General features: G+C 42.9%; 1 protein-coding gene and 1 long non-coding RNA gene across 3 annotated transcripts in view; both read right to left on the bottom strand.

Moving 5' to 3' along the window:
- The window catches only part of PIAS1 (protein inhibitor of activated STAT 1), a 96,632-nt gene that overhangs the window by 26,746 nt on the left and 42,078 nt on the right, over positions 1-27,808 (bottom strand). The window lies entirely within an intron of this gene.
- Positions 333-10,478, bottom strand: LOC140895128 (uncharacterized). Its single transcript, XR_012154111.2, has 3 exons — positions 9,119-10,478; positions 1,867-1,906; positions 333-408 (listed from the first exon to the last, which is right to left on the bottom strand). It is a non-coding gene; the product is annotated as an uncharacterized LOC140895128 (long non-coding RNA).

The raw sequence follows: 27,808 nt of genomic DNA, 5'->3' as shown, positions 1-27,808 counted from the left end.
AACTATGGTAATTTATGAATTTTGGAAAAGTCTGAATACAATGCGCACGATGTACAATATAAACAAAACATTTTTATACTCCATATATATTACACAAACACCCCAGATATAAAATAGCCAGATATAAAAGAACAGATTAATAAGTGATCTATTGTGTTCAACCCAAGATAAACTACCCAATCATTCTAATATGCTGCCCTGCAAAAGATGCTTTAAAAAGGGGGGCGGGGCGCAGGGTGGTGAAGTATTTGTTCTCGTCTTTGTTTTTGAAGATACGAAAGGTGGCCTGAACAATTCTTGTTTTGATTTTTAAATTTCTTGCTTGTTTTTTACCTTAGAAATTTCAAGTCTGGTTTTGCTAGAGAAGCTCTGGAAGGTCTCAGGGATGTTTGTTGTAAGCTGCAACACCTTAATTGAAGGACAAAGGTGTTGAATGTTTAACAAAGGCTTCCTTTAGCCAACATTTAATTATTCAGTGAAGTTAAATAGGTGTTCAAAAACAACATTCTAGAACAGTTTGGCTAGAAATCTCTTCCTCTCAGTTGCTCAGCTTTCAACTTTATTGGCTTTGGCAACACCACCAGTCTATGTGAAGAATATGGGTGAAATAAACTAACAGAAAAAAGCATTTTTAAAAACTCTCTCTCTCACACACACTCTCCTCTTTTTGCCCTCCCACTTAGTTCTACATAATAAGACAACAAAAAAGGCCATAAACTCAATTTTCCACCCCCTTCTTTGCAAGTCTCTTTTAATCCATCAGCTTGTTTTGATTTTTACTAAGGAAAAATACACAGGCCCGTGACCTTGAAAAGTAACTTCAAATCCTCTGTATACAATTTCATGGTGCTTCCCAGTTCTGCCAAATTGTTACCATCTTATAATGTAGAAGTACATTCTTCTGTGCTGACATGGGAGATTCCATAAGTCAAACATCTCATATGCTATATAGCCTTGGCACATTTATAAAAGAATAGATGCCTTTTGCTTGAATTGATTTAGTTCCAAAAATATGTTATTTTATGGAAACTATCATCCCTCAAATTCATATAACCTTTAAAATATCTGATGAAATCATAAAAATCTTAAATGATCCTTTTTAAATTTAGGATTAGTTTATTTAATCCAAGACCATTACCTAGTTTTAAACATACATTGAAAGGGATAAGAAAAAAATTAGGCTTGTTTTTGCTTTTTTAAACCATCATTGTTAGTTTATATTCCAAAATAACAGCAACGAAAACACGTAGTGAGTTTTTCTATTCTTGGTTATCAATTGAATACCCACTCCATCCCAATATCTGAGCAGAAATCAGCATTTGATAAACCAGTGGTACCCCAAATGTGGGCTTCAGACTATTAGTGATCTATTCTACAAAGACGTGCTTGATCACAAGGTGCAGGCTTTTCTCCCCATTCCCAGGTGCAAAACAACATTGTCCAAATATACCGGACCCTCGCTAGAACGTGTGATTTGGGATCCATGCGGGGACTGCTTTAAAATTAATTCTAATTAAAAAGTAATTAAATTTGGGATCCATGGCCACGACCGCGTTATATACGAATTCGCACCATATAGACGCACATTCTAGCGAGGGTCCGATGTATTGCTTTTCCATGTAAGCAATTGCTGTAGTCATCACAGGAATGTTACCCAACTGCAAATAGAAAGGAAGAGTCCTTATGAATTGAAGGAAAGTTGGTCCAGAAGCCATTTCAAATAAGTATATCCACCTTAAGAAAAGATTTCAGAATCCTAGTCAGACAAAGCAGTAAGCAAATGATCATCACTGACATCACCACCTGCAGGAAACTGTGTAGCTCAGTATGTTGGTTAAAGCCAATATTAGTTTGGATGTGACCTACCAAAACTGTGTCTGATACTATTAGTAAAGAGATTGTCCATCTGAAAAAAAAAAATTTAAGTGTGAATATGTCAAAGTGTGGAATTCAGTGAGCTCTCTATTAATTGAATTTAACCTTCTAAAATTAATATATTCCAATAGGTAACAAAGACCACAATTGTATATTTGCATTTATATTACATTGTAATATCAAGGTCATAGTCACTTTTTAAATGACATGCGATTGTCTTGAACTCTTAACAACCTAGGAAGTGTTTAAGTTCAAATACATGTACACTTAGAATGTCCAACTGGGTGTTTTGTGTATGCATGCATGAGAGAAAGCTTTAAACTCTGTACTTCGGGGGGAGCACCCTGTAACCCCCCTATTCATCATTTAAATATGATTGTGATCTTGCATATAAAGCATGCCATGTAAGGTATCAGGGGAAATGTAATGATCTGCTGGAAGTCACTGTTCTATCTAAACATGTATATCATTAGTACATATGAAGTTATGAGATTGTGTTGTACGGCTGTCAGTAAAACATGCTGTAAGTTGGGGAATCGACCAGGTATTAGCTCCGCAGAGACAACAGCAAGGAAAGTAACCAACGCCCGGGCAGGCGTCAAACCACCATCAACTCCCATTGTCCAGCAAGGGAGTTACCATTCAATGACTCACCTGGCATAAGGCAAAACCAAGGGAATTGCTCAGCCTTGCCTGGGGCCTCAGCAATGCCCATCAGATATGCCTGGACTTGTGTTCTCCAAGCACATGGACTAAGGGTATAAAACTGAACACAATGGCCCCATGCTTGGCCTTTTCTCCCCCACCTGTGCTGCAAGCAACAAGGACACTGAGAAGACTCCAACAGAGGAGACTGGCCAACGTTTCAAGGGTGAAACCCGTGTACTAAGAATTGCAATATTCAGGGGGGTGAGAAAAACTGCTTAATCTAGATGTTGCCCAGTCTAATAGGGTTGAGAGTTTAGACTGCGTGCTTATATTTTATTTTGTTAACTACTCTGACTTTCTGCCTATCACTTTTAATCAGTTAAAAATTATCTTTTGTAGTCAATAAACTTGTTTTACTGTTTATCTTTACCAGTGGGTTTGCCTGAAATGTTTCGTAAATCTGTTCAGGTTTACAAAGGTTGGCGTATATCCACTTTCCACTGAGACTTGCACTGCTCATCTTGAGCAGTGCAAGACGGTATATTCCTGAGGTACGAAGCTGGGAGATGCGGGGATTCGGTTGATGCCTTTCTCAGTGTGATTCATGAGCAGCTAGGGCTCTGGAGTAACTAGGGACCTGCCTGGGCACTCTGCCGAGGCATAGCAAGCTTCTAGGTAAACAGACATGCAAACAGACCTTATAATGTTTTAAAGTTCTTTTTCTTTTATGCTTTGTTGTGTTCCTACTGTTAAGATTCAACAATAGTTTGGTTTAAGAAAGCTGCCTGGTTACTGTATTAACCACTGGCCACAGTTCCTGACAGTCTGATCACAGGATTCTCATCGCTGTGGGTCTTGATTACTTCCACATCTTTTTCCCAGGCATTGAGAAATGCATTCTTGTGCCGCTCATAAAGATTCAGAATGGTGCAGCAAAGATCATTTTCCTAGCCCATCGCTTCGACCATGTTACCCCTCTCTGAATCCTAATGCAATGGTTCTCAACCTATTTATCATTGTGGGCTGCACATGCAGCTCTCTTTGTGTTATGTGGCACACACACACACACCCTGTATGATGTGTCATGGGCCACAGCTGTGTGCTGAACGGGCTGCAAGCGGCCTGCAGGTTGAGAACCACTGCTCTAATGGTTCCCATTTCTCTACTGCATCCAACATAAGTGGCCTGGCTGCACTTTCAGGCGCATCATGACCTTTCCCCATAATACCGATCATCCCTCGCATTTAGTAGTGAGGTCTATTCCTGGCTCCAATTGGTCCAGGAGGCCAGCCTTCAACACCCACTTGTTAAGTTTTCAAACAAGAACCTTCCTGCTTTCTCCCACCTCACACCTGAGAGGTGCTCACTATACACATCTGCAAAATTACCTCCATATCCTCCTTTAAATCCCTCCTTAAAACTCTCCTTTGCCATGATGCCTACAAAAAATGGCTGACCAATAAGGTCTCACTGTTTCCTTATACTCTCCCATCTGTCTGTATGTGTGGTGCCTCTTATACTTAGATTATAAACCCTTTGGGGACAGTCTTTTTGTCTTGCGTTTGTACAGTGCCTAGAACAATGGGGTCCTGGTCCTTGACTGGGGCTCCTAGGTGCTACGGCAACAAAGTATTTTTATTAATAAAGGTTCCAAACTGAGTTGGGCCTGCTGAATGGGGATATGATTGAGCTCTATAAAATCATGATTGGTGTGGAGAAAGTGAATAATGAAGTGTCATTTACCCTTTCTCATAACACAAGATCTCAGGGGTCACCAAATGAAATTAAATAGGCAGAAGGTTTTAAACAAACAAAAGGAAGTATTTCTTCACACAACGCACAGTCAACCTGTGGAACTCTTTGCCAGAGGATGTTGTGAAGACCAAAGACTATAACAGGGTTCAAAAAAGAACTAGATAAATTCCTGGAGGATAGGTCCATCAATGGCTATTAGCCAGGATGGACAGGGATGGGTGTCCCCAGCCTCTATTTTCCAGAAGCTGGGAATGAGCAACAGGGAATGGATCACTTGATGATTACCTGTTCACTCCCTCTGGAGCACCTGGCATTGGCTACTATCGGAAGACAGGATACTGGGCTAGACGGACCTTTGGTCTTACCCACTATGGCTGTTCTTATGAGTAATCACTGTTAGTGCACAAGGTACTCTAAGCTAGGGCCAAGTCTAAGAATGGCAAGATTCCACGGACAGGTAAAAGCAAGTGGCCTAATCAACTGAGAGGGAGCACTCAATAAGACCAGAAGATGGGACAGAGGAGAGCTAGCCCTGTAGCTGTGTGTCTTAAGTCAAGTCTCTGGTTGCTTCCAAATCCTTGGAAGGTCCTCAGTCCCTTGGTTAGAATGCTCCCATTAGTATAAGTTCATAGTCCAGAGGTTTGAGCAGGAAAGAGACAAAATGCAGATGTTTGCAGGGCCTTTTATTGCTTCTGCCAAGTGAAGGGAAACCCATGGTTCTCACTGTGGAAAATTACAGGGAACAAGATGGTGTTTGGAGTCACATGGGCAAGTAACATGTCATGCCCATGCATGCTTCGCTTAGTCATAGTAGAAGCCATCATCCATACCCTAGTTAGCACATTCAAAGGAAGTCCATTAAGTGTAGATAGGTGTCTCCCATGGTCCACTGTGAGTTAAGCGTTCCTTGATGAGCCACTTAACTTGAATAATCCCTTTAAGATGTGCAGGCTAAATACCTTGTGGGTGTTACCACATGAGCAAACATTTGAAATACAGGTACAAAGTTAATATTCATAACGTCAGATACAAAAATGAAACATGTATACAAATAGCATAATCATATTCAGCAAATCATAACTTTTATATTGACACCTTACTTGACATACTTTGTATGAGATTTGTTGCAATTATATAACGGTGGTAGCAACAATGATCTGCATGATCATATTTTACTCAGATAATGTCACACAGACAATCATTACCATCAGATATGGAAAATTTGAAGTATTAATGTTTATGTAAGTCTAAAGGAAAAATATAAGTACTCCAAATACTTCCAGATATTAACTGAGAATAATATAAAGACCCGACCTAATACTGCTAGTTCTAGCTCAGGGACTGAGCTTTCAAAGTCATTTACACTATAAGAGTATCAGTATTACAGAAAACATTCATTCCTTAGTGAGAAATTATTGGATTTAAGGAAATTAGAAATGGATAAAAAGCCTACCACCTTCCTGAACTGAACCTTTTACACAATTCCTATACTTCTACGGGATTTATAGGATATGAACAGGTCTTGATACAACTGAAATCATAATCCGCCTTTACAGTCCAAGACTACGGTGCTGGGGTATACAGACCCTGCACAGGGCCCAAAGGGGTTAAAAGGCAATAATGGGCCCAGGTAACCCCATCCCTACAGGCCAGCTGAGCATACTCCAGCAGGAAGAGCAGATTAAAAGGTTTCAGAGTAACAGCCGTGTTAGTCTGTATTCACAAAAAGAAAAGGAGTACTTGTGGCACCTTAGAGACTAACCAATTTATTTGAGCATAAGCTTTCGTGAGCTACAGCTCACTTCATCGGATGCATACTGTGGAAACTGCAGAAGACATTATATACACAGAGACCATGAAACAATACCTCCTCCCACCCCACTCTCCTGCTGGTAATAGCTTATCTAAAGTGATCACTCTCTTTACAATGTGTATGATAATCAAGGTGGGCCATTTCCAGCATAAATACAGGTTTAACCAGAACGTCGGGGAGGGGGGAGGTAGGAAAAAACAAGAGGAAATAGGCTACCTTGCATAATGACTTAGCCACTCCCAGTCTCTATTTAACCCTAAATTAACAGTATCCAATTTGCAAATGAATTCCAATTCAGCAGTTTCTCGCTAGAGTCTGGATTTGAAGTTTTTTTGTTGTAAGATAGCGACCTTCATGTCTGTGATTGCGTGACCAGAGAGATTGAAGTGGTTTCCGACTGGCTTATGAATGTTATAATTCTTGACATCTGATTTGTGTCCATTTATTCTTTTATGTAGAGACTGTCCAGTTTGACCAATGTACATGGCAGAGGGGCATTGCTGGCACATATCACATTGGTGGATGTGCAGGTGAATGAGCCTCTGATAGTGTGACTGATGTGATTAGGCCCTATGATGGTGTCCCCTGAATAGATATGTGGGCACAGTTGGCAACGGCCTTTGTTGCAAGGATAGGTTCCTGGGTTAGTGGTTGTGTTGTGTGGTATGTGGTTGTTGGTGAGTATTTGCTTCAGGTTGGGGGGCTGTCTGTAGGCAAGGACTGGCCTGTCTCCCAAGATTTGTGAGAGTGTCGGGTCATCCTTCAGGATAGGTTGTAGATCCTTAATAATGCGTTGGAGGGGTTTTAGTTGGGGGCTGAAGGTGACGGCTAGTGGCGTTCTGTTATTTTCTTTGTTAGGCCTGTCCTGTAGTAGGTGACTTCTGGGAACTCTTCTGGCTCTATCAATCTGTTTCTTTACTTCTGCAGGTGGGTATTGTAGTTGTAAGAAAGCTTGATAGAAATCTTGTAGGTGTTTGTCTCTGTCTGAGGGGTTGGAGCAAATGCGGTTGTATCGCAGAGCTTGGCTGTAGACGATGGATCGTGTGGTGTGGTCAGGGTGAAAGCTGGAGGCATGTAGGTAGGAATAGCGGTCAGTAGGTTTCCAGTATAGGGTGGTGTTTATGTGACTATTGTTTATTAGCACTGTCCAGGAAGTGGATCTCTTGTGTGGACTGGACCGGGCTGAGGTTGATGGTGGGATGGAAATTGTTGAAATCATGGTGGAATTCCTCAAGGGCTTCTTTTCCATGGGTCCAGATGATGAAGATGTCATCAATATAGCGCAAGTAGAGTAGGGGCGTTAGGGGACAAGAGCTGAGGAAGCGTTGTTCTAAATCAGCCATAAAAATGTTGGCATACTGTGGGGCTATGCGGGTACCCATAGCAGTGCCGCTGATCTGAAGGTATACATAGTCCCCAAATGTAAAATAGTTATGGGTAAGGACAAAGTCTCAAAGTTCAGCCACCAGGTTAGCCGTGACATTATCGGGGATAGTGTTCTTGACGGCTTGTAGTCCATCTTTGTGTGGAATGTTGGTGTAGAGGGCTTCTACATCCATAGTGGCCAGGATGGTGTTATCAGGAAGATCACCAGCGGATTGTAGTTTCCTCAGGAAGTCAGTGGTGTCTCGAAGGTAGCTGGGAGTGCTGGTAGCATAGGGCCTGAGGAGGGAGTCTACATAGCCAGACAATCCTGCTGTCAGGGTGCCAATGCCTGAGATGATGGGGCGCCCAGGATTTCCAGGTTTATGGATCTTGAGTAGTAGATAGAATATCCCAGGTTGGGGTTCCACGGGTGTGTCTGTGCGGATTTGATCTTGTGCTTTTTCAGGGAGTTTCTTGAGCAAATGCTGTAGTTGCTTTTGGTAACTCTCAGTGGGATCATAGGGTAATGGCTTGTAGAAAGTGGTGTTGGAGAGCTGCCGAGCAACCTCTTGCTCATATTCCGACCTATTCATGATGACAACAGCACCTCCTTTGTCAGCCTTGTTGATTATGATGTCAGAGTTGTTTCTGAGGCTGTGGATGGCATTGTGTTCTGCACAGCTGAGGTTGTGGGGCAAGTGATGCTGCTTTTCCACAATTTCAGCCCGTGCACGTCAGCGGAAGCACTCTATGTACAAGTCCAGTCTGCTGTTTCGACCTTCAGGAGGAGTCCACCTAGAATCCTTCTTTTTGTAACGTTGGTAGGGAGGCCTCTGTGGATTAGTATGTTGTTCAGAGGTATTTTGGAAACATTCCTTGAGTTGGAGACGTTGAAAATAGGATTCTAAGTCACCACAGAACTCAGAAGCCCAGGCAAGGGATGATGGCCCGGCTGCAGGAGAGCTGAATCCTTCTTTCAGGAAGCCAGACAGAAGGTTGGGCCTGCGAGGGGACTACACATAGCAGGTAATGCCATCAGCAACCGCCACCCACTTCAAGAAGCAGCAGGTCTTGCAAAGAAGCCCTGTTCACTTGGGACTTTGACGTTATTGACTGTTCAGACTATAAGTATCATGCCCCAAAATGAAGGGGCACATAGGCAAAAGTAGCCCAGGGTGGCAGATTTAGGCTCGCTAAGGGGAGGATCCTGCCATTGTTACTTTCCACAGGGCCCTGACCTGGTGGAGTGGGAGGGCCCAGGTTCTCCTACCACACCATGCTTAAGGACAAAGACTCCAGACACAGTGGGGAGGCCAATAATGCCAGCCTAGAGGCACGGACCAGGCACTGCTACTGCCCCCCATGACAATAAGACAAGCGGCTGGAGAACAGGTGCACTAACCACCAGGCTACCTGGCCCTCCAAGCCCCCCATCACAAAGACCATTCACTATGACATAAAATATATTTCACATTTGAAGTGACGTGTGGCAGCAATTCCATGCAAGCAGCGCTATTATTTAACAAAGGGAAAACAAAAAAATACATATATATTTTTTAAATCAATACTAAAAGGGAGAATTTAAGTCAGGACACAAACAAAGACCACACGACAACTTTCACTTAACTATGAGTGATTAAGACCTTTGTGGTTACATCTCACCATTAGCATAGTGTCCTATGCTGGGGCGCTGGCTCAATGGTGTACAACTTGATTATTTTAAAAGTGGCCTGTAGAGGCGGAAAAATAGTTTAAAATGTCAGAAGCTAAAAAAAAATTTATATAAAGCACGTAAGTATAATGTGTATACAGACAGACAGACAGCTCTGAAGCACAGCTATGTTGGAAGGAGGGAAGGGGGCTGAGAGGAGTTCACGCTCTTAACTGACACAGCTATGCCAGTAACCACCCCCATGTACACCAGCTCACACCAGCAAAAAAAGAGTAAGCTTTGTCTCTGCAAGGGAGCTTTGCTGTTGCAACTATAACAGCAATGCCTTTGTAGTGCCAACTAGTCCTTCGAAATATCAGGAACCTCAAGTCTCATCTTCACTGTGTTGCTGAACGACTTATTGGATGATTTAGATATGGATTAGGAACTCTCCTAGCCCTTATCAGAAAGGTCAGAGGTTTGAATCTTTAACAGAGCGCTTTTTTCCCCCCTATGGTCTTAAATAAATAGGTGTCAACAACAAAAATTTGTAGACAGTCTGCATAAAAATACATTTCTCATTGCAAATCTGTTTCTCTTGCAGGGTTTCTCTATTACAGGGATTTTCAAACTTCATTGCCCCGTGACCCCCTTCTGATAAAGTTACTGCATGACCCCCGGAGGGGGCGGAGCCTGAGCCCCATCATCCTGGGTGTGGGGAAGAGGGGGCTGCAGCCTGAGCCCCGCTGCCCCGGGTGGGGTGGAATGGGGGCCACAGCCTGAGCCCTGCCATCCCAGGAGGGGCTGGAGCTAGGGCTTCAGCCCTGGGTCCCAGCAACTTGAATGCTGGCCCTGGCCACCCCATTCAAAGTGGGTCGTGACTCACTCTGGAGTCCTGACCCACGGTTTGAGAACCACTGCTCTATTGTCATAAACCTGCTAGTTTGGTCATTCACTGCGTCTGGTCTGGGTTAAGTATGCAAGACAAATTTCTATTCTGTGTATGATACATACATACATACACACACACACGCGCGACATATCATTAAGTATATAGATCAAGAAAAATTGGCAGAAAACGTTATCCCTCTGTAATTTTTGTACGTACTCTGAAAAATGCTAAGTATTACTAGTACAGTACAGACCTGCTTACACGCGAATCCGCTTAACGCGCAGTAGCGCCATGCCTCCCAGTGCTACCTATTTAACACGCGAGACTCGTTAACATGGGGTACGGGAACTTGCTATGCAGCGCTACAGATTTGCTCACTAACTCACTGACACAGAAATCGACAGGAAGTGCAGAGGAGAAACGTGTCGTACGTCTTTACTGATATTGGTAAAGACGTATCACACACGATTAGTCATGGTCAAGCTAGAAAGATATATATATATATATAGTAGTATTATAGTAATATATATATATATATATATATACACACACATACACACACACACACCCCATTAGAAAATTTTAACCGTAGGCCTACTATACTGGCAGAGGGCAAGCGGCAGTGTCCCTACCCTGTAGGAGAAAAGCTAGCTGCAACAGATCGAGTAACTAGTGGAGAAACCCAGCCTGGCGTTTCCAAAGCTATTGGGGTTGCTGCATCTACTCTCCGAGGAGGGCTAAAAAACGAATCTAAACTGAACGGCTTTGCACAAAACATTGATTCTGCCACAGGGCTTAAGCGAAAACGTGCGCGCTATTCAGTAAAACCCACAATGGACAAAGCCACGTGCATGTGGTTTGCTCAGGAAAGGCTGAAAGGAATGCTACTAAGTGGGCCAATTTGTCAAGCCCAAGCGAGAAAATGTGGAAATTTAACGGGGGATGAATCATTCCAAGCCAGCAAGGGGTTTATAAGACATTTTAAAAAGGGTCATGGCATAGCACAGGTATCAATTACTGGAGAAAGCCCATCAGCCGATGAATCAGCCACAAACGCGTTTTGTCTGCGGCGAATGACAAACTTCATAAGAAAGAAAAAAAATGCAAGCCAGAAATAGCAGAAAACAACAGTGTTTTTTTTGTTTTGTTTTTTAAAGTGAATCAGACACTTTTTTCAGCACAGCCCTCTTAACCCACGGTCCGTTAACACACGGTCGTGATGGCTTGACTCCGACATCCGCGCGTCAATGGGTCTATACTGTAGTCTTCTTTGGGATTCAGGAACGTATCCCATAAAATCTTTAACCAACTCTATACTATCACATCCATAAAAAGGGTACATTCATTAAGATTGTGTGATGCTTCCTAATGTAACCAGTTGGACACCAGATTGTCAATTTATTTAGTCAAAAATGCTTTCCATCTTACTAAATAATTAAGAGCTAACATTTATACACTACTGTATTTTGATTAAATTATTAGTCTTACAAGTGTTCTACTAGAACAAGCACAGAAATTTAGAACATAAAAGTCATTACTGAACTGGCTCATGACCAGTGACTTCTAATAACTGTTTATTTCTGAAGACAGAAACATAGTATTACATAAAGCAACCATATCAAGACAGTACAACATTTTAGGAAACTTTTGCCAAGGTCAGTGAATGACCTTTGATTGTTCACTCATTGAGCCATAGTGATGAGCAATTCTGATTATTCAAAATAATTCTAGACAATCCAAAAGGTGGAAGTTCACAGGGCAAGTGGTGGGTCGTTTCTGCTTCGCCAGTTCCTCCCAAAAACTAGAAAATATCTAGTTTGCTACCAAGTAATTTTGTAGGGTTTTTGTTGGGGGGAGGGGAAGAGAATACATTCACACTATAAAGCCTTTTGATAGGCAGATGCAAAGAGTACTATTGAAGAAAATGACACAGTGGCTTCAAATTAACTCATGCATCATTGGATCCAGAAGCAAGCACAGAAAAAGCTCGCTTATAAGAAATTAATATTATTTAGAAAGTATTTGGTACAGGATTAAAGTTGCAACATAAAATCAACAGAAATTCACAGTGAAGGCTAATATGCATTGCTTCTCTGCCTAACCGGATATCCCTAATCAGCTTCACTACCGCAATCCTCAACATCCTGCATACAATAAACACTCCCCTCCCACCCCCGGTAACCCACCACTATCACCAGACCTGTCTCTTAGCACTAAACTTCTCCCTTCCTCTCTAATCAGAGAAACAAGTATTAGAGGCGGCACCTTTTGAACGTTCTGTCCTTTGCTCCACAGCCATTTAAATGCATACATAGAATACAGAACGTAGGACAGAGTCACCTGGAATCTGACCACTGTCATCGAAGAGTGCTACCACTTATCGGGAAAGGATGCCACTAATCACTACGGTGTCTGTCACAAAAGTCCAGAGAGCACATTGGACACCTGAACAGATGAAGATTTGGCTTCTAGGAATAGAAACAATGGGACATTCCATTCTATGCAGCCATATACATTGCACAGACAGAAGAATGGCAAGAACAGATGCCAGCTTGGCGCTAAGAATTGGAACAGAACAGTCTAGCACTTAATAAGCAACTGACAATCAAAACTCCTATATTCCTTTCTCTGTTCTGCCACTGACTCGCTGTAACACCATGGCCAAATCATTTAATCTGAGTGCCTCATTTTACCCAGCTGTAAAGAGAGTCTTGTAACACTTCTCTCATGGATATTGTGAAGCTTATGTTTGTGAAGTCCTTTGAGATCTTTGGATGAAAGCTGCTAAAGAAACATGTAAATCAGTCTTCTCTCTCCTGTAAACTGACCTCTGGTTCCTGCCTAGATTCTCTGGAGGAGAAAGGTAATCCCATTTGTCTGGGTTGCTATGGAACGGCACTAGATAATCTTTTGTGGGCTAGAACCCATTTTATCAGATGGATAGAGAGGAAAATACAGTAGGCAGTATACCTGCCTACCGTATTTTCCACTCCCATGCATCTGATGAAGTGGGTTCTAGCTGCCTACTGTATTTTCCACTCCCGTGCATCTGATGAAGTGGGTTATAGCCCACAAAAGATTATGCCCAAATAAATTTGTTAGTCTCTAAGATGTCACAAGGACTCCTTATTGTTTTTGCTGATACAGACTAACACGGATACCCCTCTGAAACTAGATAATCTGTCATTGTGTAGTGACAAAGCACTTAACTAACTGTAATTGCAAGACATGCTTTGTCACTGAAGTGCAATATTTCAAGTTTTGGTCAGTTTGTTGAAATCTCAAATTCATTTCTATACCCAGAGCTTTTAGCAATCAATTTTTAAAAGTTTAAAGTAAAAAACCCTAAATTTAACAACAAAGAAAACAACTTTTAGAACAAATGTCTAAATGCATACGATACTGACAGACGGGAAAGACTAAGAGCTACAATTAACTTGTGTAAACATTATACATTTTAGAACTTTCCATACCATATTTTATATACAGAAGAAAGCAATGGAAATTCCATGCAACTGGATAAACAGTTATTTACACTATCTTTTTAAAGCATGCATTACAGTACTTCTGAGTAATGAATACAACCTCTGCAGACTTCCCCACAGTCAAGAAAGAACGTCACCATTGATACTTGTTACCCCATCCTCCTCTCCTCACTCCCCAACACTCCATTTGTTTGTTTCTTCCACCGGCTAAATCTGGTCTTTTACACGGTACGCTTGTTTGCAGCAGGTGCTGTAAGTTACTATACTTTTGTACTATGCTAGTGACAAAGGGGCCTCAACTTGACTGACGTCCCTTGGCACTACCACTAAATAACTATGAAACAACCTAGGCTCTTCACTGAACACCCTTTCTAAGAGGCCAACTAAGGCAGGGATCCCTTAAACTTTATCCAAAGTTTTCAAACCTGGATGCCTAAAGTTAGATTCCCAAACCTATATTTAGGCACCTAAACATGAGCAGCTTGGTTTTTCCAGAAGTGATGAGCATGCACAAATCCCACTGAAATTAGTGGGATCTGCAGATGTTCAGCATCTTTGAGGGGGGAAAAAATCAAGCCAGTTGATTTATTTAGGCACTTAAATCTGGATTTGGGGGCCCAACTTTAGCCATTTAGGCTTGAAATTTTTGGTCTCTGTCCCCTACAGCACTGATAGCAGCTGAGTAATCCTTAGGGATATTAAATAACTACCTTTATCAAGGACCCTTTACAGGAATATTACAATGCTGGTTAAAGGAGCCTCATGAAGTGAAGTATATTTTCAGCCTATACTGAGATGAAAGTGGCTGAAATTCTATAACAAGCATTAGAGTTTGGGGCAGCCAAAAGGCTCCATTTTGCTTGGGAATCTGCCTCTTAAGACATGCAAACAAAGCCTTAAGATTAGGTAATTCAGGGTAATACCAAACCCTATAATGACAACCACCAAATCTTTGTGTCACGTTTGTTTTCTCGAGCATTTTGATTTGTTTTTTTTTTAAGCTATGGTGAGGTAAGAGAAGCACTGACTGAGAAATTCCAGATTAAGGTTCCTTCTAATGCCAATAGCCCTTCTGGTACCTACTAAAGAAAATTACGGTTTTTCTGTTGGGTTTGGAGGTCAACAAGGTCCCAGAGCATTTGCCAGCTCAGCATCCTCTCTTACAGACAGATGTGTGTACAACCTAAACGGAATACACACACACACACAATTTGGCAAAGCACTTCTGCGCATGCTGTACTTTGACAATGGGACTACTCATATGCTTTGAGTTAACCATGTGCTTAAGTGCTTGTTAAACTGGGGCCATAGTTCCTTCTGGCACAAATTCCACTCTGATCTTGGACAGGCAACATCTAACAATCAACCATTGCAGGACCCATTCAGAGGGAGCAGCAGATATGCCTTTGAAGACATGTATACTCCATACTGAAGTATCTTGTAAGACGCAAGACTTCAGTTCTGAAGATTGCTCAATCTCTTTGCCTTGCTATCTGCTACACAGTAAATTGAAAAACTAAATTCCATCTCCTGCAGCTAAAAAGCTAACAGGTTGGTTAGAAACTACACTAGACTTGAAAATATGGAGACCCTAGACTACAGAATGATTGATTTCTTGTATTTAAGGGATACAAAGTGCAAATAAGAAGCTGAAACAAAAAATTACAATAAATTAATGTATTGTGTTTCTAGTTCAGTCAAACCACAAGAAAGAAAAATTAGCAGTTCACTCTTGCATTACTAAAAGAGTTGCAAAACCGGAAATCAGAAAGCTCACAGCGGAGCTGAAACAACTTGGTGTTTTGTTGAACTTCCTCCCACAAAGCACATCAACATATGTGCCTTTTCTTTCTCACTTGTTAAAAGAGATAGTAAAAGCTTTACTTCCCTAATAAGCCTCACCCTGGTTATGCATAGCAATGGGTCTGCCTACCAATATATGAAAGGCAAAAATTGTTACTAAGTCAAGTATTTGCAGCTTCAAAATTAGATTTCTAAGTGTACAAATTAGATTGTCTAGTGAATAGCCTTGACTGCAGTCAGTCTTACCAAAAGAACTTCGATGAAGTGGGTTTTAGCCCACGAAAGCTTATGCCCAAATACATGAGTTAGTCTCTACGGGTATGTCTACACTATGGAATAAGGTTGAATTTATAGAAGTCGGTTTTTTAGAAATCGGTTTTATATATTCGAGTGTGTGTGTCCCCACAGAAAATGCTCTAAGTGCATTAAGTGCATTAACTCGGCGGAGCGCTTCCACAGTACCGAGGCTAGAGTCAACTTCCGGAGCGTTGCACTGTGGGTAGCTATCCCACAGTTCCCGCAGTCTCCGCTGCCCATTGGAATTCTGGGTTGAGATCCCAATGCCTGATGGGGCTAAAACATTGTCACGGGTGGTTCTGGGTACATATCGTCAGGCCCCTGTTCCCTCCCTCCCTCCGTGAAAGCAAGGGCAGACAATCATTTCGCGCCTTTTTTCCTGAGTTACCTGTGCAGACGCCATACCACTGCAAGCATGGAGCCCGCTCAGGTAACCGTCACCCTATGTCTCCTGGGTGCTGGCAGACGCGGTACGGCTTTGCTGCACAGTAGCAGCAACCCATTGCCTTCTGGCAGCAGACGGTGCAATACGATTGGTAGTCGTCCTCGTCGTGTCCGAGGAGCTCCTGGCCACGTTGGCTGGGAGCGCCTGGGCAGACATGGGCGCAGGGACTAAATTTGGAGTGACTTGACCAGGTCATTCTCTTTAGTCCTGCAGTCAGTCCTATTGAACCGTCTTATGGTGAGCGGGCAGGCGATACGGACTGCTAGTAGTCGTATTGTACCATCTTCTGCCAGGCAGGCAAGAGATGAGGATGGCTAGCAGTCGTACTGTACCATCTTCTGCCGAGCAGCCATGCGATGTGGATGGCATGCAGTCCTTCTGCACCGTCTGCTGCCAGCCAAAGATGTAAAAGTTAGATGGAGTGGGTCAAAACAAGAAATAGACCAGATTTGTTTTGTACTCATTTGCCTCCTCCCCTGTCTAGGGGACTCATTCCTCTAGGTCACACTGCAGTCACTCACAGAGAAGGTGCAGCGAGGTAAATCTAGCCATGTATCAATCAGAGGCCAGCCTAACCTCCTTGTTCCAATAAGAACGATAACTTAGGTGCACCATTTCTTATTGGAACCCTCCGTGAAGTCCTGCCTGAAATACTCCTTGATGTAAAGACACCCACTTTGTTGATTTTAGCTCCCTGAAGCCAACCCTGTAAGCCGTGTCATCAGTCGCCCCTCCGTCAGAGCAACAGCAGACAATCGTTCCGCGCCTTTTTTCTGTGCGGACGCCATACCAAGGCAAGCATGGAGGCCGCTCAGCTCACTTTGGCAATTAGGAGCACATTAAACACCACACGAATTATCCAGCAGTATATGCAGCACCAGAACCTGGCAAAGCGATACCGGGCGAGGAGGCGACGTCAGCGCGGTCACGTGAGTGATCAGGACATGGACACAGATTTCTCTGAAAGCATAGGCCCTGCCAATGTATGCATCATGGTGCTAATGGGGCAGGTTCATGCTGTGGAACGCCGATTCTGGGCTCGGGAAACAAGCACAGACTGGTGGGACCGCATAGTGTTGCAGGTCTGGGACGATTCCCAGTGGCTGCGAAACTTTCGCATGCGTAAGGGCACTTTCGTGGAACTTTGTGACTTGCTTTCCCCTGCCCTGAGGCGCATGAATACCAAGATGAGAGCAGCCCTCACAGTTGAGAAGCGAATGGCAATAGCCCTGTGGAAGCTTGCAACGCCAGACAGCTACCGGTCAGCTGGTAATCAATTTGGAGTGGGCAAATCTACTGTGGGGGCTGCTGTGATGCAAGTAGCCCACGCAATCAAAGATCTGCTGATATCAAGGGTAGTGACCCTGGGAAATGTGCAGGTCATAGTGGATGGCTTTGCTGCAATGGGATTCGCTAACTGTGGTGGGGCTATAGACGGAACCCATATCCCTATCTTGGCACCGGAGCACCAAGCCGCCGAGTACATAAACCGCAAGGGGTACTTTTCGATAGTGCTGCAAGCTCTGGTGGATCACAAGGGACGTTTCACCAACATCAACGTGGGATGGCCGGGAAAGGTGCATGATGCTCGCATCTTCAGGAACTCTGGTCTGTTTCAAAAGCTGCAGGAAGGGACTTTATTCCCAGACCAGAAAATAACTGTTGGGGATGTTGAAATGCCTATAGTTATCCTTGGGGACCCAGCCTACCCCTTAATGCCATGGCTCATGAAGCCGTACACAGGCAGCCTGGACAGTGGTCAGGAGCTGTTCAACTACAGGCTGAGCAAGTGCAGAATGGTGGTAGAATGTGCATTTGGACGTTTAAAGGCGCGCTGGCGCAGTTTACTGACTCGCTTAGACCTCAGCGAAACCAATATTCCCACTGTTATTACTGCTTGCTGTGTGCTCCACAATATCTGTGAGAGTAAGGGGGAGACATTTATGGCGGGGTGGGAGGTTGAGGCAAATCGCCTGGCTGCTGGTTACGTGCAGCCAGACACCAGGGCGGTTAGAAGAGCACAGGAGGGAGCGGTACGCATCAGAGAAGCTTTGAAAACCAGTTTCATGACTGGCCAGGCTACGGTGTGAAAGTTCTGTTTCTCCTTGATGAAACCCCTTCCGCCCCTTGGTTCACTCTACTTCCCTGTAAGCTAACCACCCGCCCCTCCTCCCTTCAATCACCGCTTGCAGAGGCAATAAAGTCATTGTTGCTTCACATTCATGCATTCTTTATTCATTCATCACACAAATAGGGGGATGACTATCAAGGTAGCCCAGGAGGGGTGGTGGAGAAGGGAAGGAAAATGCCACACAGCACTTTAAGCACAGCACTTTAAAAGTTCACAACTTTAAAATTTATTGAATGACAGCCTTCTTTTTTTTGGGCAATCCTCTGTGGTGGAGTGGCTGGTTGGCCGGAGGCCCCCTCACCGCGTTCTTGGGTGTCTGGGTGTGGAGGCTATGGAACTTGGGGAGGAGCGCAGTTGGTTACAGAGGGGCAGCAGTGGCAGTCTGTGCTCCAGCTGCCTTTGCTGCAGCTCAACCATACACTGGTTTGATCCTCCAGCAGCCTCAGCATTGAATCCTGCCTCCTCTCATCACGCTGCCGCCACATTTGAGCTTCAGCCCTGTCTTCAGCCCGCCACTTACTCTCTTCAGCCCGCCACCTCTCCTCCCGGTCATTTTGTGCTTTCCTGCACTCTGACATTATTTGCCTCCACGCATTCGTCTGTGCTCTGTCAGTGTGGGAGGACAGCATGAGCTCGGAGAACATTTCATCGCGAGTGCTTTTTTTTTTCTTTCTAAGCTTCACTAGCCTCTGGGAAGGAGAAGATCCTGTGATCATTGAAACACATGCAGCTGGTGGAGAAAAAAAAAGGGACAGCGGTATTTAAAAAGACACATTTTATAAAACAGTGGCTACACTCTTTCAGGGTAAACCTTGCTGTTAACATTACATACATAGCACATGTGCTTTCGTTACAAGGTCGCATTTTGCCTCCTCCCACCGCGTGACTACCCCCTCAACCTTCCCCCCTCCCTGTGGCTAACAGCGGGGAACATTTCTGTTTAGCCACAGGCAAACAGCCCAGCAGGAATGGGCTCCTCTGAATGTCCCCTGAAGAAAAGCACTCTATTTCAACCAGGTGACCATGAATGATATCTCACTCTCCTGAGGATAACACAGAGAGATAAAGAACGGATGTTGTTTGAATGCCAGCAAACATACACTGCAATGCTTTGTTCTACAATGATTCCCGAGCACGTGTTACTGGCCTGGAGTGGTAAAGTGTCCTACCATGGAGGACGCAATAAGGCTGCCCTCCCCAGAAACCTTTTGCAAAGGCTTTAGGACTACATCTAGGAGAACCGCAAATGCCAGGGCAAAGTAATCCTTTCACATGCTTGCTTTTAAACCATGTATAGTATTTTAAAAGGTACACTCACCAGAGGTCCCTTCTCCGTCTGCTGGGTCCAGGAGGCAGCCTTGGGTGGGTTCGGGGGGTACTGGCTCCAGGTCTAGGGTGAGAAACAGTTCCTGGCTGTCGGGAAAACCGGTTTCTCCGCTTGCTTGCTGTGAGCTATCTACAACCTCCTCCTCCTCATCTTCTTCGTCCCCAAAACCTGCTTCCGTATTACCTCCATTTCCATTGAAGGAGTCAAACAACACGGCTGGGGTAGTGGTGGCTGAACCCCCTAAAATGGCATGCAGCTCATCATAGAAGCGGCATGTTTGGGGCTCTGACCCAGAGCGGCTGTTCGCCTCTCTGGTTTTCTGGTAGGCTTGCCTCAGCTCCTTCAGTTTCACGCGGCACTGCTTCGGGTCCCTGTTATGGCCTCTGTCCTTCATGCCCTGGGAGATTTTCACAAAGGTTTTGGCATTTCGAAAACTGGAACGGAGTTCTGATAGCACGGATTCCTCTCCCCAAACAGCGATCAGATCCCGTACCTCCCGTTCGGTCCATGCTGGAGCTCTTTTGCGATTCTGGGACTCCATCATGGTCACCTGTGCTGATGAGCTCTGCATGGTCACCTGCAGCTTGCCACGCTGGCCAAACAGGAAATGAGATTCAAAAGTTCGCGGTTCTTTTCCTGTCTACCTGGCCAGTGCATCTGAGTTGAGAGTGCTGTCCAGAGCGGTCATAATGGAGCACTCTGGGATAGCTCCCGGAGGCCAATACCATCGAATTGTGTCTACAGTACCCCAAATTCGAGCCGGCAACGTCGATTTAAGCGCTAATCCACTTGTCAGGGGTGGAGTAAGGAAATCGATTTTAAGAGCCCTTTAAGCCGAAATAAAGGGCTTCATTGTGTGGATGGGTGCAGGTTTACATCGATTTAACGCTGTTAAATTCGACCTAACGTCCTAGTGTAGACCAGGGCTAAGGCGCCACAAATACTCCTCGCTTTTTTTGCTGATACAGACTAACACTGTTACCACTCTGAAACCTGTTCATTATGACTGTAGTTCAGTGGTATGATCTACTCTCATTGAATGCCCAAGGGTCAGCTGAATTCTTAACACATGATTAACCACTCCCTTTAATGGCTACTTTTTAGGTAAATGTAAATAAAAGATGTGCCACTCTCCTAACTGCTTCCAGAAAGCAGATATGAGAGGTGCAGGATTTCAAGAAAAGAACTGGGTCTGACTGAGACCCAGGGCATCCAGCAGAAGTGGTTTCCACTTGCTGGAGACAGGAATCATTGGAGCCTGTCAGCCAAGAAACACCATGTGTAGGACTGCCAACTCTGACAGAAGTTATTCCAGGAGATTCCCGCCCCCCCTCCGATGTGAATGTCATTTTCTTAAAATATCCTATTAAAATCTCCTGGATTGCTTTCCATAGTCACCGGGAGATTGATGCCAATTCTGGGAGACTCCAGGCCAAACCTGGAGGATTGGCAACCCTGTTTACACAGGTAAAGGGACATCACTAAAAGCTCTGTTCTTCTGTCTTCCCCTGCTGTAAGGCTATGACAGGTAGACAAAATCATAGCCTTCCAGCAGGGGAAGACATTCAAAATCAAAATTTACATGGCTTATATCTATATATCTTTTAGATCAGGATACAGTAAATGCCAGTTCATAGCGGACCGTAATCATTAGCTATATGATAGGTAACCCATTTTATTTAGCGAGGTTCTAGAAGAGTAAAACCTCCCACAGTACTTGTTATCTTTTAATGTAAAAAGCAAGTTCAAAAATTTGCAGTTACAACCACACAAAAATACCATCTACTTGTTGCAAAAACTTCATGTAGGTATTTCTAATGCGGTCTTCACCATGGTATCTGAGCACCAAGAAAGTTATGGAAAATCAATTATCTCACTGCTAAACACCAGAAAGAGCTAGTTTATAAGTCTTAGCATAGGGAATATGGAGTATATTCTAAATGTAACATAAAAAGAGGCAATCAGAATCCCAGAAACCGCCTTTCAAATAGTATAGACACACACAATCACTCTAGAGAGAAATATCTAGCAAAAAGAACAAGAGTACTTGTGGCACCTTAGAGACTAACAAATTTATTGGCGCATAAGCTTTTGTGGGCTACGGCCCACTTTATTGGATGCATAGAATGGAACATATAGTAAGAAGATATACATACACACACACACATACACACACACACACACAGAGAAGGTGGAAGTTGCCAGACAAAAGAAATATCTAGATCGCTCATAGTTCAAATACTCAAACATAATTGCTAACATAATTGCAAAAAGGCTAACTATTGTTTCCATTATAACTTGTTGCTGAGTGAATTCAAATTTGGTTATCCTGATTTGAGGGCACTCAGTACTTGAATGATCAGGCCCAAAGTATGTACACTGAAATGTACACTCTTTAACCTTGGGGTAAAACAAAAGGTGTATATTTACTCATTTGATAGCTTTTTGGGTAGTTATACTGGGGAAAATCGTGCTTCTACTCAAGTCAATAATTCCTACGAACTTCAATAGGGTCAGGATTTTACCCCCATAGTTTTATCAATGGTTTATCTCTCTCTCTCACACACACTCACACACTTACTTTAAACTTTTCAGAGTACAGGCCTACACCCTGAGCACCAGAACTATTGCAACACCGACAGATCCCAGTTGTCAGCAGGTGGGATCAAACCTGGAACCTCTGGAGCTTAGTGCACGAGCCTCTACTGCATGAACTAAAATGCAGCACAAATATGGCTGCATTTGTTGATTTATCAAGAACCACATTCTAGTGAGATATAATTTTTTTTTTAGTCTTCAGTTGTTCTTGCATTTTTATTCTCCACTTCTAATCCTGATCTTGAATGGTGTGGATTTTATTAAACAAGCTCATTTTGAGGTTTTGAGCCCTTAAGAAGTCTCCAAACTACTAAACTTGAAAAGTGAATATATTTTAAAGATTGGTGAGGATTATGTCAATCCTAGTGTACCAGAAATCAGCTTACATTTAAATGTAAGATCCAATTATAAAAACCCTGAAAAATCACGTTTAATGCAACCATCACATTCTACAGTAAGACCTGTGATCATCAGTTCAAATTTGAATAAATTTCTTTAATTCAGAACTAATTAAATAAAGTTTGGTCAACCACGTAGCCGTGCTATATGCAGGGAGATCTCCAGCAGGCAAATTTGAGCCACTACTATTAATATACTGCTTCAGCATTCGTCCCTTCATGTTACAATTCGATTTTGACAGCTCGTTATATACTAAAATCACTCCCATAAAAACCTAGGTTTTTTTTTTAAAATTAAGTAAATCGCTTAAAGTTTAGCTTTTACAGCACAAACTACAGCTATTTTGCACACTAACAGCATATAGCTGATGCACTATTTGCCTAATGTGTTTGATAAGGGTTTGACATTTGCAATTGACATCACATCAACTTCTCCATTTTCTCAGTTTCATGTGTGTCAGTTTTAAGCTGCTAAGCAAAAATCAGTTGGTCACAAGCACAATTTTCTGATTTTTAGATCTACCAAACCAATTGTGAAAGTGGGATGACCACCAACTACCTGCTTATCTGCATAAAAAGTGTTTTATTCCGAGGCCTTTCTATGGTATTCATTATAGTAACAAACTAAAATTTTGCAAGATTTGTGCGCGCGTGTGCACACACACACACAAACTAGTCTGACAGACATTCACTTTTCCGTGTTACTAACCTTTCCTAACTGTGTTCTCAATTTAGTGACAGAATCTGTACAGGCTTTGTATGCTTCTTTCACATGACCAGATAGGATTCCCCTTGAAGCTAGAAAGCCTATGTTACAGTTTTCACATATATTCAGGTATTTTAGAGTTATTCTGACAGACCAAAACCAGACTACGAGCCTAACATTTCCCATATAGTTAGGTGTGCCAATATAGCACAAAAAGTGTTCACTCTTTAAACGTTAATATTTTTACAGAAAATCTAGAAAGGGACATGTTTTCCTAGTGTGAAAGCATTCTGTAGCTAAAGCAATACCCCTTCAGTATTTTCTGAGAGGGAAAAAATACCCACCCCCCACAAGCCCGGAACAATTTTAGAAAAGTTCTATAGGTGGTTCAGACTATATTTTCACTAAATAAGAACATAATGTACTCGTTTAATTCTGCTGGGTGAATCATTGCCAATTCGCTTAGACAAGATAATTTTCAGCAAGGTAAAGATGTTATACCCAGAAGTCAAGTCAAGTCACGATTGTTTGCATCATCAGTCAACTGTAGGTTCACTCCAGAATGTTTTAGTAAGATACCCTAGAGATACCCAAAACAACGCAAAGAAGATTCTTCACTAAGGGACTGTGACAGAATATACCCGTGTTCACACCCTACACACACTTTGAATAATGTTTGTACAAGTTATGCCTTGCAAGGTATCATTTAAAAATTCAACTTGCTGATTAATACTACCATAACAAAATACACATAGCAATATTGTATGCAAAGTTATAAATATAAGCTGAAAGGATGACTCAAGTCTGCTTCCAAGTCTAGGGAGTGGTTAACCAGTTCCTTAGAGACAAAGGGAAAGCAACTAAGCTGATGGACCATTACCTGCTAAGTGGCCATTCTTTGGCAAGGAAGGGGGTAGGGACAAAAATCTGCATCTGAGCAAAGAAACAGCATGAAGTTCCCTTTCTTCACCAGGCTGCCTGTGACCTTGCTCCCAGCTGTAAATGCTTCTCAAAGAGGGACAGGACTATAAAAAGAAGGGGCAGACACTCCAAAACACTCCCCACTCATCACATTCTCTGCACCAGAGAGGACAAAAGGAAACAGCCACTGGGCTTTGGGGTAGCGGTCCTGACCTGAAGAGTTTTGTCAGTAATCTTACTGGAATTATGTGGTGAGAATTGCTTGAATCTAATATAATTTAAGTTGGACACTAGTAAGGAATTTATATTTTTCTTGTATGCCTCATTACTTAAAATCTCTCTTTGTTACTGTTAATAAACTTAATTAATTGTTTTCACTAATCCAGTGCACAACCGTAAGTGTTCAAGTAACTCCATTTGGGGTAATAAGCAGCGTGTAGATTATTCCCCTAAAGAATAACAGATTTAATATATTTGTACTGTCCAGGAGAGGGCTGGCAGTACAGGACATACATTTCTAGGGGAAAATCTGGGATTGGGAGCGTTGGAGTCACCCTGTGCTAATCTTTCTGGCTGGTAAGAGCAGAGATGTGGCTGGCTGGCTGCAGCACATACAGAACAGACATAGTAGGTAGAGACTTACATGCTGGAGGCTGTCAGCAGTCCAGGTTGGTGGCTACAGCAGCAAGGCATTGTAAAGGTCACCCCATGTTACAGGACAGGTGTGACATAGCCCCCACTAGTCTAGATTATGCCACGGTATGTCACAAGGACATACAGGTGAGTCGCATCATACGCGCATTTAACTTACGCAAATTCATCTATACGCGCTCGGCAAAAAAAACAAGATACCTGTAAATAACGCGGGTGATTCCACCCATCTTTCCACTCAATGAGCGTATGGCCCGGAGTGAGCGTGAGATGGGAGACATGAACCTGCTGTTCCCTCAGTTGGTCTCAGTTCTGGCGTGCCTCTCATAGTGTGAGCATCTCGCTGTGCTGAGTGTGATTCTAGTGTTTAAAGATACTGTACCTATTTTTTCTACAACATGGCCCCTAAACACAAGCCAACTACTTCATCTGGTGCTCAACCGAAGAAACAGCGATCTGTTCCAACGCTGGAAGAAAAACTGGCTGTGTTAGACTTATTGAGAGACGGTATGTCGGTCTCCAACACGGAGCGTAAATATGGCCGCAACGAATCTAGCATCTGTGCCATCAAGATTTGCGAGAGAGAAAATTCGTCAAGCCGTGGCATCAAGTGCTCCAATAACTGCTAAGGTGACGAGCCAGTGTGTGATAAAACTTTAGTGAAGACTGAAAAGGCATTAAACTTATGACTGGAAGACATGAACCGTAAACGTGTGCCGATCGATGGCAACGCATTGCGAGAAAAGGCTCTTAGCCTCTACGCGCTGTTCAAACCTCCCGCCAAAGAGAGACAGACAGCCTTCTGACGAGAAGGAATTCAAAGCTAGCCAAGGTTGGCTTAACAGTTTTAGGGACCGCTTCGACCTCAAAAACGTGCAGACTACTGGTGAAGCTGCATCTGACAACGAAGAGGCAGCAAAAACCTACCCCGAACAATTAAAGAAAATCATAGAAGAAAAGGGCTATCTTCCCGAACAAGTTTTTAATGCTGATGAGACTGGGCTCTTCTGGGAAAAAATGCCCAACCGCACTTATACTTCAAAATCAGAAAGACAAGTCCCTGACTTCAAAACAGCTAAAGACCGTGTGACTGTGTTGTTTTGTGGCAATGCATCTAGGCATTTAATAAAGCCGGGCTTGCTCCACAGGGCTGCAAATCCCCGTGCACTAAAAGGCACAAACACAAATCTCCTGCCTGTGTTCTGGCAATCAAATAAAAAGGCTTGGGTGACAGCAGCATTGTTTCTGGATTGGTTCCACAGTGTTTCATTCCGGAGGTCAAGTGGTACCTCGAAGAGAAAGGACTTGACTTTAAAGTGTTGCTGATTGTAGACAATGCTCCTGGCCACCCTGCGGCACTCCAGTTTGCACATAATGACGTTGAAGTAGTCTCTCTCTCCCCCCACAATACCACCTTCATCCTCCAACCTCTTGACCAAGGCATGATTCGCTGTTTCAAGGCCACATACACAAGGCTTACATTCTCACGGATACGTAGCGCTATGGATGCTGATCCCAATCTTAATGTGATGGAGTGTTGGTAGTCCTTCAACACTGCCGACTGCATCATTTATATTAAACAGGCAATGGATGCAATCAAGCCTGAAACAGTCAATGCATGTTGGCAAAACCTATGGAAAGAATGTGTGAATGATTTTACGGGTTTCCAGACCATTCACAAAGAAGTGAAACACATTGTTCAGGTGGCCAGGCAAGTGGGTGGTGATCGCTTCGTCGACACCCTTGAGGAAGAAATTGAAGAATTAATTGAGGGCCATAGAGAAACGGCCTAACGAAGAATCAGAGGAACTGACAAAATCATCTACAGAAGACGAAGATGACGACGACGAACAGGAAGAGCCAGCAAGTTGGAATCTTCATAAATTTGCTGAAGTGTTCCAAGCAGCAAAACACTTGAATGATTTAATTTCTGAATACGATCCCTCTATGGAACGAAGCCTCAAAATCACACGGAGTATTACGGACGATTTGAGACCATATCAAGAAATGTTTGAGTAGCTCAAGAGACAACAGCGACAGTTGCCAATCACCATGTTTTTCCAGGAAAAACAACCAGCAGCAGATGAGCCTACGCAATCAACTCCTCGAGCTGAACCAGAGCCAACCACTTTGTCTACGACTCGCTCTCCGTCACCCAAGCTCTCCATCACCTCCGTCTCCTGGATCGACATCAAGCCCTGATGACCCCCCCGTAATTAAAAAGACAGTACTGTAAAATTATATTTTGCATATATACTCTATTATATACTGTACGTTACTGTATACATATTACTGTACAGGGTTGTATACACAAAACCATGTACAGTATACTGTACTTTATGGGCAATTTAAGGGATTTTCTAGGGTAATTTTTACTATATGCGATTTTCGCCTTACGCGCTGACTTTAGAACCTAACCCCCGCGTAAGATGCGACTCTACTGTATAAGAATTGGGATTTATTACAGAACTATGCTTTTGAGGGTTTGCTGTAAAGCCTCATCATTAGGCTTGGCAGAATTAAGTTTGAATTTTTTTAAATAGTTTCAACAGGTAATATTTTTAAGCTTTTAATTTTTTTTATTGATTTAAATTTTCAGTTATGAAAAATTATTAATGGGAGGTCAGACAATTATTGAATCTCAATGTCTCCTGACATTAAAAGTCAAAGCTTTACATACAAATTGCCCTCATCACATGTCAAAATACAGAAAGTAAATATCCTTAAATCATCAAATTATCCCCTTTTTGCTATTCATTCACTAGTCCATTTGTAACAAGCCTAATTCAAAAAATTTTAAATGACTGGATTGTGACTCAAGTTATCAAGCAGCATTTTTCTTTCTTTGCCTATCTGTGACTTTGATGATCATTGATAGAAATATATTTTTGTTGCTTTGTGTATGTGCAGTGAAATTGATGTTTACTGACATTCACCAATAAAAATCTAGTCCTTCCAAGCCTACTCATGATCAATATTCATTGCTAGAACACATTTAATTAGAGATTATACTAATCATCTTAAATCAGGTGCATCGTCTAATGCAG

The sequence above is a fragment of the Lepidochelys kempii genome, chromosome 10, assembly GCF_965140285.1.
Source record: "Lepidochelys kempii isolate rLepKem1 chromosome 10, rLepKem1.hap1, whole genome shotgun sequence".
Classification (NCBI taxonomy): domain Eukaryota; kingdom Metazoa; phylum Chordata; order Testudines; family Cheloniidae; genus Lepidochelys; species Lepidochelys kempii.
Note: the sequence above shows the minus strand (reverse complement) of the source record. Positions and strands in the feature narration are given on the sequence as shown.